Here is a 14,175-nt window from a genome sequence, read left to right as displayed (position 1 = left end):
CTTCAGTCTGGAAAATCCTTGTATTTGTCTCAACCATGCACCCGTTGCACCCTTCCCATTGAATGAAACAGCGCTAAACTGCAGCAGATAAGATTTTCCCCCTTCAATTAAGAGCAATTACATCCACATTCAACCAAATGTGCTTTAAATTCCCAAAGCGCTTCCCTAAAAGACACCAAAATGTATGAAACACGCCCAAACTTTCTACCATTTAACTCATAAAAAGCACTACTGAAGGAGCACTTTAACAAGTCCTGAGCTCGTTTCTCATCCACTTCAAACCACGCTGTCAAAGCATCAATGTATTCCCTCTTTGTAGGCACTAATGAATTTTTAAGTAGTTGGTATTTTGACTAAGGTCCAGGACAGTATGGCTGAGCTGACCAACGTTATTAGCGCATGCCTACACAACGCTGAGCAGGAAAGTTATGCCCAGCTCAAACCTGCTGTTCATTTAAAGCATATTAGGTAAATCTCATTAACTTCCTATGTGAATGAGCTTGCTGAGAAGAGGACTTAAATCCAAATGAATGAGATATTTAACAAAGGATCTTAAAGCTGTCAAGGTGCGCCTTTGGTCACAGCATTTCTCCTATTTTATTGCTTTAGTAGGCAATGGCTTGGCCATATTTTGTTATGGTGTGCATCATTCCCCATAGGATACCTACTTGATGGCCACAATGGTGTGCATTAAGAGTCCGATGAACAGGGCATGAAAGGAGTGCCCAGAAGCCATAACACGTTTTAATACAAGCAAGACTTAGGAAATAGTTTTACAGCTTGATCCTACACAACTGATAGGAAGAGCCACTCCCAACGTTCTATAGACAGTGACAGGATAAATAAAAATGAAATACTGTATCACTGTGCTTTATGAAACATTTCTACTTTATAGCTTTATTTTTAGCCAAGCACACCTCCATCTCTGTTTATGGCACGCATTAACTTGATTTACAACAGCATGCAGCCCTTACAGTCTCCCTGTGAAGCATTAATAATTGAAGAATTCAGATACCTCCACATTATTATGGATGTTAATACATAGTTCATTAAGCTCCTTTACAGCACTCAGACAGCAACCTGAGCACATGCTGGCTCTTTTCTCAGCTTCCTTTGTACTTTCAACTTGGCACTTTGATGAAAGCTATTTTCCTCCAAGACCTTAATCACATTTAAAAGAAAAACAAGGTGAAGTTAGAGACTCGTCTATGAAAAATTCCATTTAATAAGCAAACTGGGGTAATGTGCCAGTTTCCCCATCTCTGGGTATAAAGCTCCTTTCCAAAGGCTTCACCATTCCCAAGTCTACCTTTGAAATAGATATTCCTTACTGGAAGAAAACAGCTTTAGTCCAGTAAGCAACATAAAATCAATAAGTGGTCAGACACCACATGTAAAGTACACATGCACAGAGCTAGATAAACAGTTGATCTGCTATTCTTAACTTGAAGTAATTGAGTATTTCCCTTCTATTTAAGAGAACTTAATAAAAGATCTGGAATTCAAGAAACTTTTCAAAACGAATCCAGATGATGAACTTCTGGGGTCAAACATTAAAAACTAAAGGACAGAAAGCTCATTTATTTTCCACCCATTTAGGAATAAAAGGAATCTAAAGTTTACAAGTAAACAGAAACAAGCAAACACTTGAATCTCTCTCAATGATGATAATTTTAAAACAAAAAGCCCCCAAATTCTTGGGTATATTGAAACACAAGCTATGGAAAACTTGAAGTGGTCAAGTTTAAGTTACCTCATTTATGATAATGCCTTACACTGAGCTTTTGTAACCAGCCCTATGAACATATGGACTCAGAGAAGCCCTCTTACCACCAGGCTCGGTCTCAGGCAGCTCCTCCACGGTGTCTCTTGCAGTTTGTGCTCAGAACAACAGCCCAAGTTGCAAGCCACAGCCTGAAAGGATGCAGGCATCAGACTTTTATAATCTGGTTGGGCTCACGACATTGTATAACTGTACTTTGCCCAATCAACATCTCTGCACATTACACAATGCTGAAATGCAGGAAGACACCACATGGCTGTAAATTGTTACTACATGCCTTCGCCACTGTTATAAAAGTGAGGGAAGGGACAGTATCCCCAAGTAACAGCAGAGAGCATATATAAGAACTGTGTGTGAAGGTTTAAGAGCTTTGCATAACTCGACCAGTGCCCTCAAAATCAAACTGCATAAATATTTACATGCCAGATTCCAGCAGCTGTAATCAGGATAGGGAATTTTCTCCTCCCGTCTCAGGGATGAACAAATTAGCATTTCCATAACCCTCAGTTGTGCAACTCGCAAGGAAATATTTTTATTAGCAATTAGCCACTTTTGAACAGTTCCCAGATCCAAAAGCTCTGCTCCGTAACACGGTCTAGCAATCCAGTCACAGCAATAGCACAGAATGTACCCCATGCTGGGCTCCTCCACTTTACTGATGGAACAACTGTATCACAGAGGCGCTGAGAGCCTGAGATAGAAGGGATGTGGGAACAGGAGAGACTTAAAAGAACAAAACCCCATTAGTTAATGATGTAGTTTGTCCTTATCTCCCTGACCTACCTCTGTTTTTGGATGAGGATGGCACTCACCGTAAGGGTCCTTCTGCAACCACATCCCCTTTGCTTGCTGTAAACATCATTCCCCACTCCCTGAAGTCTCCCTTGTAGATGCAGGGCACTCCCACCCCTCCAGGAGCCACTTTCTATTTATCATGTCCTAAGTCCAAACCCTGTCCCTGTATGAAGGAAAAGCAGCAACCTCTCCATGAGACTGCAGTGCTAACAAGCCGCCATCACTTCTTTTACAGCCAATGCCATAACCATTTAAATAGGCCTCCAGAAAGCAGCACTCAACTATGGGATGCTGCCCACGTTTTTACCTGAAATACACCTTTTGAACCCAAAGTTGAGCAGGCTAAGGCAGGCCGAGGGCGCCATCTAGCTCCCTTCTCCTAGGGAGCAGAGAAAGCACTGTGCAATTGGCAAAGTTCATCACAGAGCTTGCTTCATTGGAGCATCAGCACAGCAGGCACTGGCACGTGCTTGTTCTTTCATCACAGGATGAACCACTGAATAGAGCATGCAAGCAGTCTCTAATGCAAGCATCCCCACATCTGATGTTTTAAGACCAGAAAGCAACAGCTGTACAACAGGTCCACAAACAGCCTGTAAGGTTGTTCATACTTTGGTGGAGCATGATGGAAGTTATTTCAGCTTTAAGACATTTGATGTGTTTATAAAGAGCACGAGTTGGAATCTGTGATCCTTATTCCACTCTATGACTCTACGTATGCAATTAATGGCAAAAAAGAAGAAGTAAGTTCTGGAAAAACAAACAAGATATTTGCTGTTTGGCTCCTAATGACTCCTAATGTCCAACATCCACAATTAGTTCTTTTAAATAGTGCATTAATAAAAGCGGAACAACAACCAGGAACTCAAACGCTGCTTGCCCTGGATGTTAAAGTTCAAAGTATAATTGAGTTCAATGCCAGTAACACAGGTTAAGCATTCAATTAACCAAGACTTGTATATTTACCTTACCATTAAGGCTAATCGGTTCAAGGTTCATCATCAGGTAGTGGACAATTTCATCATTACAAAGACTTGTTTCTGATTATTTAGTATTTATACTCCATAATTTAGTTCAAACAAACCACCTGCTAATCTGAAGGCCTTCACTCCAAGCCCAGCTTCACCCACCCACCGGACAGATCTAATTGCCTGCTGTTTGCATGAAATTGCTTGCAGTGAATAGGTACTTAATCACTGCTATGCTTGAAATGAATGTTAATTCAAGATTTAATCTTACAACTACCGTTTCAAGACAGCACAGTATTATACAATACATTTTCAAACACTGCAATAATGCAAAGGATGGGAGGGAATGAATTGGTGAGAATAGAAATGGAGGGTTTTATGCCATAGCACAGCAGCCTTCATCTTCTGCATCAGTCTGGAGCAGGAGGAACCTCCAAGATCAGCTGTCTCTCTTTTCAGCTGCCTCACTAAGCCTGTTTTACACAAGCAAGCAGCGTGTCAGAGGTGCGTTTTACTTACTGTAATTCAAACCCTCTGGGAAGCTTTATGTGTTGTTGCGTTTTATTGATGGAAGTGAAATCGCAGCCAACAATTTATCTTCCACTTCTCTACGCAGGAAGCAGACTGTCGTAATGATCCCGTATAACCAGCCATCATTTTTATGCCCTGCTTAATATTTGAAGCTTGAGCTGACAGAAGCACCTCTCTTGCTTGAGGATGTTGCTCCTTGGAGGAGTTCACTTCTGATGATTGTAAGAAAACCCAATTTTATGCCTCCTTCCCAGTTATACACCACTCAGTTTAAGCATGAAACAAATACATCAGAGAGCCATAGCTGAATTATAAATGCCTATTGGTAGAGACGCAGCGGTGAGCTGACAATTTACAGGCAACATTCTGAGCCTGAAGTATTTATTTTGAGGACGATTTTGCAGCACTCAGATTTAGGACAATTCTTTTTTGAAGGCACCTGTTTCTTCTGTACTGAAAAGCGTCTCTTGTGTACAAGGATGAAGCACAGTGATGGACTCCTACGACTGAACTTGATAATAACATGACCCAGTGACCACAAGCACCTGGTAACCAAATCACTCCTTTGAACCTTCAGATATTGCCAGGTAATAACAAGAAAAACAAACAACATAAAAGGCAAATCTGATGCAATCACTGCAAAACTGTAAAGAAGAGGTTCCCTGTTCCACAACTTCTTAAAACAAGGAAAGAAAGAAAAGCCCATTCCAGGAGAGCAGGTGCTGCACAATACTCAGCTGTTGGAATGCACCCTTTGCAGAGCCAAAGAACTGAGATATCTCCTTAAGAAAATTCATGGGTCCATAAACTAAACCACCCACCTACACCTGGACCCCCAGGTATGTCTGCAATTAGCAGCCCAAGCTCAAATCACTTTTCTTTGAGGCCTGACAAAGGTCAAACCAATTCATTAGTCAATACAGCACCAAGGGAGGCTGCTGGGTGCCACCCTCACAGCATCATCACAACCTTCCCAAATGCCCAAGTACTGTCAACATCACCATGTGCTCAGCAGGCAACATCCAGCCCAACTCCATGTGCAGTAACTCAGCCAAGGGAACAACACACAACTCACCCAACCAGCCCAGGGACCCAATAAGCTGAAACTTAAGGCACCAACTACAAGGAAGTGCAGACCCACGATCAGCCCAGCAGCTCCAACCTGCCCAACGCTGCAGGCCACAAAATGGATATGCAAATCTATGCACTAAGTCTGGACCTGCTACATCTGTTGGCTGTTCCCACTGCAGATGCAGTTTTGTCACCTCTGGCTTTATTTTGCTGTTACCATTTAGGCAGCAGGCACACACTGCAGCTTATCCACCTTATTTTTTGACTGCAAGTAGTTTCAAAAGTGAACTCTACATCAGCTTAGAGAAATAAAAATAGCAGAATGATGTGGTAGCAGGCAATGCAAAGAACATGGAAAGTTCCATCCTTTGGCTGAAGTTGCTCTTATTTTCATTTCCTAAAGGCAAAACATGTTTATACAAAAAACATCCCTGCAGCTTTGAATCCAATACGCTGTTTGCTCAGAGATCCACCTGCATAAAGAGAGACCAGGTAAATCTCCAGCTGCAAAACTAAATGTTGTAAAAGAGGGAGGAAAGCAGACAGCCACACTTGGTTCAGCAATCCTGGTTTCCCATTCACACTTCAATAAGCAAATGGCAAACGCAGCTTCGCAGCACTGTCCAGGCAGCCACAGCTCCCCCTCCCACCAACCCCAGCCTCCTCCATCTGAAATGAAAAAGCCCTTTTAATCTTCAAAGCATGGCCACAAGTCAATCTCAAACTTAGCACGCTTTTTAATTTTCTTTTTAATTATCCAGCTGGGAGAGTTATGCCCTCTTTGCTCAGTGACCTTTCATTCCTTCAGGATTATTTCAAGCAATCTTTCTTGGGAATGATCAGCAAATTTATACCAGTTGCAAAGGAAATGTTTCCAAGCATCCAAGCAATGAGGGGAGAGAGAACATGATTCTTTGCGTGCTTTTGTGCAGGCTGCTTTTTACTGGGGTAACCCAGTAACTGGGGTAACCCAGCACAGCACACTCTGCAAGGCAACTATGTTCTAACTTCAAACCAGTGACTGCTACAGGCACAATTTTGACATCTACCCCAACACCTTTCGAGAAGGCAGTTGTTGCTGCACTGAGATTCGAAGTTCTTGATACCAGAAGAGAATTTCTTTCTGCTAGAACAGATTGAAGGCAAGGGTGAAGCTGCTAGCTATTGGTATGGAGGTTTTCATATCAGCAACAGCAGACCAAACGTTGGTCCTGTGAGTGCTGGTGTTGAAGCACAGCTTGGTTTGCCACAGCCAGAACCACAGGGATAAATCAAGTTGTTAACTTAAAAATCATTAATGGCTGTAACACCAGCACTTACTCCCTGCCCACACACTAAACAACTGCATGCAACCCTGCACTTGATTCCCACACCAATTACTAATTTATTAATTTCACAACAAGCCTGGAAGTGTTTATACAGACAGGCTCGTGTTTAACCAGACCCGCTGGTTAACTTCCCCTACTCATCTTTCAGGCAGACGGGGGTGAAAGTGCCTGCAAGGTCAGCAGTCACGACCTGCTTCCTTCTCAGTGTGCACATGTCAGCTGTGCTTGTTGCTTCGGCCTCAGTGTGCATCGCCCTCCAACTCCACAGGGACAACTGGCAGAGAGCAGAGGTAACAGGACCTGTTGGAACATCATGCATGTTACCATGTAGAGATGCAGGGTCAAACTAGGCCCAAGAGATGTGAATATTAGTCTTCATACGTAAGCAGGTAATTAATGATACATTAACTTATGGAGCGTATTAAATAACCGCACAAATTCTTTTCTAGTGGATGGGACAGGAGGTGGACAGCACATGTGATACCGTGCTGATCATTCAGATAAAGAGCAAAAAGATGCAAGATTTGTCCTTTGTGCAAAGGACCACAATCATCATTCAGTTCCAACCCTCTGCTACATGCAGGGTCACCAACCAGCAGCCCAGGCTGCCCAGAGCCACATCCAGCCTGGCCTTGAATGCTTATAGGGATGGGGCATCCACAGCCTCCTTGGGCAACCTGTCCAGTGCATCACCACCCTCTGGGTGGAAAAACTTCCTCCTAATATCCAACCTAAACCTCCCTGTCTCAGTTTCAAACCATTCCCCCTCATCCTATCACTATCCACTCCCACAAACAAAGGTGGATTTTCGGCAGTGTTTAATGGAATATTTCTTCAGCATCGTTTTGCTGTCAGAGATCACTTTTTTTAGCAAGCATAGTGTGATTGCAATATTTCACCTTCCTGCTTTCTGCATTTTCAGGGCTTTTTTCGCATACGTCTACATAGCATTACTTGAAATAAAAAAAAATCACGCTAATTCTGACTTAATTGGCATTACTTAGAGAACTACTATTTGCAGTAATATCATTTAGTCATACATTTTGCCCTCAAACAACATTTTCCATTTGAATAATTAACAGGAGAAAAGACCAATACAGAAAGAGCCTCCTTTGAAGATACCTACATGGTGTGCTCCCTCCATAATAAACCTATTACCTGCCATTCAACAACACATTATCTGTCATAACAGCCTCCAGAACAATAACACCAATTAGATGCGGATCCTTAATATTCTCCATGCTGTTCTGCAGTGGGTGAGTCTGCAGGTTTAGGAAGCAAGCAGTGCTACACCTGGGCAAGATTCAAACCTGGGCTAATGCTGACCACGACATCCTCAAAGCAGAACAGCCAAGGGGCAAGGCCTGATAATCCGTGGGGTTTAAGCTCATTTATACCAAGAAATTCAACAGGAAGCTTAACCGACGGCACTGAACATTTCTGATCCCTTCCAAAGAGAAAGGCTCATTAGCAATAGATATTTACAAGAGCTCAAAATTACAGGAGCTCCTTCCCTTCTGCAGAAGGAGCTCTTCAGATCAGTGTCTTTATGAGAAGGGCTCACTCAGCACGTCAGCAAGAACTCAGGGTCCATCCTCTTCTCTTGCAAACAAGACAGGCAATGGAAACAACAGCTCACTGGAAAGCCTGACTCAGAGTTCACACCTCAATGAGTGGCTGGAGGTCCAGGGGAGTGCAACAGCACGGCCACACAGCACCAGAGATCATATCTCACATCAAGACAGATTTTCTGTGCTCTTCAGTCAATATGCTGCAAACTGAGCTGCTCTCATTCATTTTGCTCCTTCCAGATAGAATCTGCTCTCATTCATTCTTCACTTTCCAGCTAGAACAAATAAATAGAGCAAGTAAACTGATACACTATCTTACTATAACAGGAAGAGAACACTTAGCTTTTTATTTTCTATTATTTTTAAACAGTCATCTCACCCTCCCTGTATTCTTATGGGTTTTAAAAGCGTTTACAAATAAACCTAACAGTTACAAGTGCCTAACAGTCTGAATACAACATAGCACAGCCCTGTAACGTTACACTGATAATAACTATTACATTGATAATAACTATTAAACTCAGCATCAACTCATGGAAAACCACAAATACCCAGTAAAGATAGACTTAAGAGCAAAAGCAAGAAGTCAGATTTGCATTAGGGAGCATCAGCCTCTCAAGGAATTCCAGAGCACTGAAAGTTGGGAGCAAACTCCCAGCGTATCAACCACCCCATCATATAAATACAGCTAAGAGCGACTGCTTTGGGAACCTTCTTAAACCTCCCAAACTGCCCTTTATTCTCTTAACTTTTATAACCTTACAAGCATACTAACAGCCAGCATGCCACTAAAACACTGCCCCAGGCTGTGATTTCATGGCCATGCAACAATTAAGTGTAAACCCAATTAAATACTTTTAAAGCCCTAACTTAAAGCATCCCCACTCAAGGCTAATGCCTAGGAATAGAATTGCACAGAAACCCCATCAAGTTGCTTTTTTACTTCCCTGCTATGACAGCATTCCTGTCTACAGCTCATTCTCAAAATGCTTCAGCCAACTGTTCTCATGACACAAGCACTGCAATAATCTGATGTGAAAAGAAATGCAGACAAGAACTTTGGGGGACATGCAGCCATTTGTTATCCATCCCATGAGTCATTCCATTTAAAAACTATCTCCGTGGTGAATCAATCACTCCTTCACCATTTATACTCGTTCAAGGCCAAACTTCAAGCAACTTCAACCTAAAGGAAACGCTGCAAAGTTAGCATTGCCCCCTTAGTCACAAGGGGTGCAGCAAGCATTGGTTAAATCCACATGTATTATTATATACATGTATGGCACACATAGAAATGAACTCTGGTATTGCTGTCACAGACCCTAAAAGTTCAATACACTTAAAGTTACCACGTTGCTCCTTCCAGCTCCTCCAACACAAATGGACAAATCTGCTCCTAAAAATACAACCCTCAGACAGAGCTCAAAAATACAACCCTCAGACAGAGCTCGTCTCCTCTGGCATCGTGCTGACGTAAGTACAAGATCAAAGCGTGGCTCAAAGGAGAAAGATACACTGGTCTTTATAGTGCATAAGAGAAAATTCCACCATGGCATCATGCTGAGGTGCACGTGACAGTGATTTGGTACTTACTGGACTGATGGCAGCATCCAGCACTGAAGAAGTGTTGGTCAACATCTAACCTCGCAGCATGTTATTATGCACAGGGTGTTTTTCTGATACGTTCTTAGTGCTGTGTTTGGAAAGGGAAGCTATAAATTATAACGTCAAGTGCAAGGTATAAAGCTTGAGCAGGAGACTTCATATGGACTCCCCTTCCCTCTTCCTTCCTTTCCCTACCAGCCATGTATCAACAGCCCAACCCTTCCCCTTGGAGGAACCACTTCTCCTTTCACAGCCAAATTACCAACACAAGAAATTCCCAATTAAAATCCTCCCCTAACTGAAGAGCACGCAGATAGCAGACATTTCCTTCCCATTGCCTATCATCAGACCTTGCTTCCTTTAACTCAATTGTCATAAGACCACTTCTAACAGCCAGAAACATTCAGCCACAACGCTTTCTTAGAAGCATAAGAAACACACTCCCTAGAACTGACAGAATCATGACGTGCAGCATCACGAAGTTAACACAGTGTCTTAATGCAACCCACCCCTGGGAACAGCTTGGGAACATAGCAAATAGCTTTCATTTTTCAATGATTTATTTTAATGCTGCTTTAGGCTGCATCATGCGGCACATCTCTTTACTCATCCCCAGCGTCAATATTTTCTTCCTGCAGCTTTCAAGTCAAATAAAGCACGCTGTAACTGCAGTCAGGCCGTTTCATGACCACTAAGGCTCCATAAATAAAAGCACTTGATACGAATAAATTCGTAGGCAATACGTGAACCATCATCATCAATGGCAGAAAAAATGCTTTGTGCAGCCATCTGCATTTTCCCTTCCTACCATAAACATCCAAAGGAGTGTCTGAAAACAAGATAAATCTATGGAGAAAATGGCTCCAGAAAATCTTTTCGGTCTTGGGTTTACTAAGTGATTTTTCTACGTGGTTCACACAATGATATCGAAAGGAACAGCTGCAGAAGAATAAAACCTTACAAAAGCACCTTGCATAGGACATAGTGCTTAAGTGGAAGAGCTGGCAAGGGCGTGCTGCCTTCCTTCCCCTTGTACAACAGGGATCAGAAGAGTTCATCTGCAGTAGTTCAAACTGGGCCATTAGGGCAGTTAAGCAGCCACTTCCTTAGGAATCCTTACTAAAGATGCCCTCGGGTTGCTCTGAACAGCCTAGGGAGCACTCCACTAAGTCCCACTGCACAGCAGAGTAAGGAAGCCCACGCTACCAAAGAGGTTAATTAATTAATACACTTTGGGATATAACAGGAAAATAAAACAACAACATGAAGAGTCAAAGAATGAAAACCCGACCTGTCTTGTTTTCAAACTGGGAAGTAGAACTGCACACTATTGCAGCATCAGCTACTAAGATCTAAAACAAACATGGGGAAAACCCACAGCGGTATCACTTTGTGTTAGGATTGGTTTCCCCACCTCCTCAAATACTGCCAGTATCTCGAACTCCTCCCGAAGAAAACAATCTCCAGCCCAGCAACACCAACAAAAACACGCCTCTGGTTTCTCTCCTGGAATTCAAGTCCCTGTTAGCTTCAAGTACAGAAGATATAAAATCTCATATTAGCACTTGGATAGGGTTTGCTTAAAAGATAAATGAATCACAGAATCGCTCACCGACTTGCAGCCCAAATTATCCTGCTGTGTGTAAAGCTGCTTCTCCTTCTGCTTTGTTTCTGCATTGAGGATGCATGAAAAGCAATGAGAGAACACCATTTCCATCCAGCTCTTTGCATCTACTCAATGTGAGGGCCAATGCCTTTGAGAAAACACACACCAAGCCTCAGCTTAAATGAGTGTAGGGTTGAAAGACAAGTGATAGAATAGAATGGATTTTAAACCTGAAGAACTTGGCTTGTTAAGGAGCAGGTGGAACCCAACCCACCCCAGCTCCCTCCTTTATCCCCAGGGCTCTGACAAGACATTTTCAAGTCCAATTTGCATCTTTCCTAAAGCCAAAGGCTTGTTTAAACCCACGATAAAAATCTCAGGGGCTGTTGAATCTCACAGCTAACCCAAGGCTGTATTTGTTCCAGTGCAACTCCCAGTTAACACTGCTATAATTTCAAGCTATCTGGATCACGACTGGAACTTGGGCGTAGAGTTGCAAAAGCTCATCAACTACAAATCCAATTGTTCTACATATCTCCAGGATTGTTTTACAGTGTATTAATGTGAGCTACTTGCTGCAATAATCCCTTACCTCTAATGAAATCACCCAGCAGATTAAGGTGTGTGTTTCTATTGCCTTGCTCTGGCAGGGTGCAGCACTCCAACAGACTGCTCCAGCATTTGTTTTGCTTCTCCACTTGGTTTTCCAGCCTGCATCAAACTCCAGGTGCCAGCAAAACCGCTATCCAAAACAGCTCCTATTTTAAGCTTAAACTGAGTAATTTAAAGCTCACTCAAGTAAGGCAACAGCACGATGCAGGGAGGGATATACAGATGTGTTAAGCTCCAAATGAGAACAGAGCATTATATCACCAAACTGATACCTCTTGGCAGGCAATAAGATGTCCAAAATGATCACAGAAGATCTTCATCTTGTCTTAAATATGTTTGGGGATTTTTCCTCTTTCTTACCAGAATTTTCTATGGGCTCTGGTGGCAGCTGGATCCCTTTTGGGTTCAGCCCCACTCACCCCCATCTATAGAAGGGATATAGGAAGAACAGACTCTTAAAGCCTGGGCACAAAGAGCAGATCCCCAAAGCTGAGCCATCCTTTGAGCCTACAAAATGACAACGATGCTTCAAAATGAAGGGACAGGAATCTCTCTGCCCACACGCTCATCCTTTATGACAAACCCACTAACGACAGAAAGGCACAATGCAGGTATTGAGGCATTACCCGTTAGGTAATGAAACCCAACCAGAGGTTCATCAATGAGGTTTTATGTCAGGGCATTTTGTATTGCCTTCATCGCCTGGCTCCACCAAAACACACCTTAAAACAAAAGGGAACTGTGCATGATGCTGAACGGGGCTCAGAGACTGAAACAGGAATAGATAATAGAAATGCCTCGAGCTGCACAGGAAACAACACACAGCCCACAAGCTCCGACCATTTAAAAATCATAATAAGGAGAAAATAAAACCCAAGAATAAAATAAAGAGAAGATAAAATGGGATCAGACAGATGGGGGTGGGAGGGGATGGAGGGAGGGGGATGAGGGTGGGAATAACCTGCACTGCTTCACCCCATTTTCGAGCTGACGGCTTTGCCACCCATTTTGTTTCCGATAATGAAATAATTAATACACACACAAATAAATAAATAAATGAAAGACGCTTGACACCCACATCCTCACCCATAGCATGGGTTGAGGCCGCAGGTGCTCACCTCATACCCGGCTTGGAAGGGGGGAGAACATGGAGGGGGTTTAAAAAAGAAAGAAAAAAAGGGAAAGCGGATGGTAACTGCAGCCGCCAGGCCAAGGTGAGGCGCAGCCCTGCAACATGGTGGAGGCTCCCGGGTAGGAAATAGGGAGAAGAAGGGAGAGGGGTGAGGAGACGGAGGGCACCGCATGGAGGTGACAGCGGGCGGCGGAGGGACGGCGCCATGGGGGAGGCGCCCGCTGGATGGAGCGTGGCATAGAGGGGGGAAAAGGAGGACGGGCTCACCTGCCATAGCGGACTGCAATGGCGATGGAAGCTGTGATAGCAACAGCAGCGACTCCTCCACGCCAGACTCCGCACCCCTCGATCGGCAGCGAGGAGTACAGCGGGACCGGGGCCGCCCCGACAGGCAGAGCATGGGGCGGGACGGACACCGCTCCGCCCCCGACAAGATGGCGCCCGGCGCCTTCACTTATAGCCTGGCCGCCATGGCGGCCCCACAGGGATGGGGGTGATGGCTGTGGGTGCTGCGTTATGAGGCGAGTCCCCCCCCGAGGTGTATGGATGTGGTGTGTGAGGGGTTTATCTCCTGGTTCCCCATCCCCTAAAGAAAATAGTGTTGGTGTGGGTATGGGTTGCACTCAGCCCATGCTTCTTCTGGGGGTGGAGGGGGGGGGGTGAGTTCGTTGTAATTAAATGGAAAAAAAAATAAATGAATAAATGAATAAATATATAATTCCTGCGTTTCTAATGGGAGAAGTGAATGGGAATAGTGATGTTGTTCCGTCTTAAGGAAGTGAGCACCATAAGATGCCCCCCGCCACGTACACTGGAGTCTCTGGCTTAAAAGTATGGTTGTAAATCTCAATTTTTCTCAGATTTTCAGATTTTTCTGCTTGAGGAGTGATGGACACGTCAACCATGCAGTAGATGGGCTCCAGGAGCACCGAGCTGTGTGTTTCAGCCCCATGGCAGATCCCTGCTGCTCCAATAACCCACATTGGAAGAGATGTATGCCTTGTCTCTGAGCCTGTTGGCCATAAAACACTGACATTCCTAATTGATTTTGATACTGGTAACTTGCTTTACTTCTGCCCAGAGAGGTTATAGATACCCCAATCTCTGAATGGGGCTCTGGGCAGCCTGATCCAGTGGTTAGCAGCACTGCCCATGTTGAGCAGGTTGGAGCTA

General features: G+C 43.8%; 1 protein-coding gene across 5 annotated transcripts in view; it reads right to left on the bottom strand.

Moving 5' to 3' along the window:
* SLC23A2 (solute carrier family 23 member 2) overlaps positions 1-13,407 on the bottom strand; it is a 48,111-nt gene extending 34,704 nt beyond the window's left edge. For 2 of the 5 annotated variants that reach the window (XM_015882897.1, XM_015882899.1), the window contains exons 1-2: positions 13,270-13,407; positions 1,831-1,914 (exon numbers count right to left, since the gene is read on the bottom strand). The gene's annotated coding sequence lies outside the window, so the exon portion shown is untranslated. Of the gene's footprint in view, positions 1-1,015; positions 1,162-1,830; positions 1,915-13,269 lie in introns of all 5 variants that reach the window. The other 3 variants (XM_015882895.1, XM_015882896.1, XM_015882898.1) reach the window with 2 other exon arrangements.
* Positions 13,408-14,175: the final 768 nt, after the last annotated feature.

Source organism: Coturnix japonica, chromosome 22 (assembly GCF_001577835.2).
Source record: "Coturnix japonica isolate 7356 chromosome 22, Coturnix japonica 2.1, whole genome shotgun sequence".
Classification (NCBI taxonomy): domain Eukaryota; kingdom Metazoa; phylum Chordata; class Aves; order Galliformes; family Phasianidae; genus Coturnix; species Coturnix japonica.
The sequence above is the reverse complement of the archived record's forward strand: the minus strand, read 5'-3'. Positions and strand labels throughout refer to the sequence as shown.